Source organism: Sinocyclocheilus grahami, unplaced genomic scaffold, assembly GCF_001515645.1.
Source record: "Sinocyclocheilus grahami isolate Dianchi unplaced genomic scaffold, SAMN03320097.WGS_v1.1 scaffold419.1, whole genome shotgun sequence".
Taxonomy (NCBI): domain Eukaryota; kingdom Metazoa; phylum Chordata; class Actinopteri; order Cypriniformes; family Cyprinidae; genus Sinocyclocheilus; species Sinocyclocheilus grahami.
In genome coordinates this window covers 2,341,569-2,343,747 of record NW_015505598.1, presented here as the reverse complement: position 1 = coordinate 2,343,747, position 2,179 = coordinate 2,341,569, and positions in this window count along the sequence as shown.

The window sequence follows — 2,179 nt, the reverse complement described above, 5'->3', positions numbered from 1 at the left end:
TTAGCAGATGCTTTTATCCAAAGCGACTTACAGTGCATTCAGGCTTTACATTTTTTACCAGTATGTGTGTTCCCTGGGAATTGAGCCCACGACCTTTTGCGCTGTTAATGCAATGCTCTACGACTGAGCCACAGGAACATATATATATATATACCTTCCTACGTGTACTGCGTTAGGCTAACCGAGACTTGTCATTTGCACTTATATATTGTTGTTCTTTTGTTAGTTTTGACTGCTTTTATTGTCCTCATTTGTAAGTCGCTTTGGATAAAAGTGTCTGCTAAATGACTAAATGTAAATAATGCAAAAGGACAACAGTAAACACTCAATTTTCAGTTAAAGGCAGTTCATCGCTGACTTCAGTGATGTCATCATCCAGCTCAGTTCAGTTTAAACAATATCTGTGCAATCAAGTCAACGATATTGCTGGAAATTAAGTGTCCCCAACTAATCAAGCCAGAGGCAACAGCGGCAAGGAACCAAAACTCCTTCGGTGACAGAATGGAGAAAAAAACCTTGGGAGAACCCAGTCTCAGTCGGGGGGCCAGTTCTCCTCTTGCCAGATGAACCAGCAGGTTGTTCCATGCTGCAGAAAAGTCAGATTGTGCAGAGGACTTATCTGGTTCCCGTGGTCTTGTCCCGATGGCCGTCTAGGAGTCAAGGTCTTCACTAGGGATCTGTCTCTGGGGCTCATCTAGTTGTCCTGGCCTCCACTGACATTCAGGGCTGTAGAGGTCATCTCTAGGTGATCCACCATCTGGGCTGGATACGGACTGGATCCGTGTGACTGTAGTGACCATCTGATCTGGATACAGACTGGATCTATATAAGAAAAAAACTGACTAATATTAGCGTAGATGCCATTCTTCTTACGATGTAACCAGTACATCGGGTGATATAGGAAGTGTTCCTGGTTCCGGCTGACCTAATTGATGCAGCCTAACAATACTTTAATGAATTTGAATATTAGAAAAGTATCAGTGTGTTATGTGTAAGCCAGGGTAAAGAGATAGGTCTTTAATCTAGATTTAAACTGACAGAGTGTGTCTGCCTCCGAACAATGTTAGGTAGATTATTCCAGAGTTTGGGCAATAAATAGGACATTTTGATATTCTAGGTATTATCAAATGGCCAGAGTTTTGAGAACACAGCGGACGTGGAGGATTATAATGCGAATAAGAGCTCGCTCAGGTACTGAGGTGCTAAACCATTGCGTACGCATATGTGGGGCAGAGCTATCAAAATAGGGGCGAGACCCTTTTGGGGTAGGGGTGTGTTTGTTTTGGTGATTTCAAATGTCAACATTGGCTACCAGAAATCGCTTACCCCACCTTTAAGCGTGCAGAACAGCCACCCAATAAAGCATTACAATAATCTAACCTTGAGGTTATGAACGCATTAATTAACGTTTCTGCATTTGACATTGAGAGCATAGGTCACAATTTAGATATATTTTTGAGATGCAAAAATGCAGTTTTACAGATGCTAGAAACGGGGCTTTCAAAGGAAAGATTGCTATCAAATAGCACACCTAGGTTCCTAACTGATGATGAAGAATTTACAGAGCAGCCATCAAGTGTTAGACAGTGTTCTAGTTTATTACATGTGGAGGTTTTAGGTACGATAATTAACAGTTTTTTTTTCAGAATTTAGCAGTAGGAAATTACTTGTCATCCAGTTTTTTATATTGACTATGCATTCTGTCAGTTTTTCAATTTGGTATGTTTCGCCGGGCCGTGAAGAAATATAGAGCTGAGTATCATCAGCATAACAGTGAAAGCTAACACCGTGTTTCCTGATGAAATCTTCCAAGTGTAACATATAAAGCGTGAAAAGTAATGGCCCTAGTATTGAGCCTTGAGGTACTCCATACTGCACTTGTGATCGATATGATACCTCTTCATTCACTGCTACAAATTGTTGGCGGTCAGATTTGAACCATGCTAATGCACTTCCACTAATGACAACAAAGTTTTCTAGTCTATTCAAAAGAATCTTGTGGTCGATGGTGTTGAACGCAGCGCTAAGATCCAATAGCACTAATAGAGAGATACAACCATGATCAGATGATAAGAGCAGGTAATTTGTAACTCTAGTGAGAGCAGTCTCAGTACTATGATATGGTTTATTTCCTGACTGGAAATCCTCACAGATACCATTTTTCTCTAAGAAGGAATAT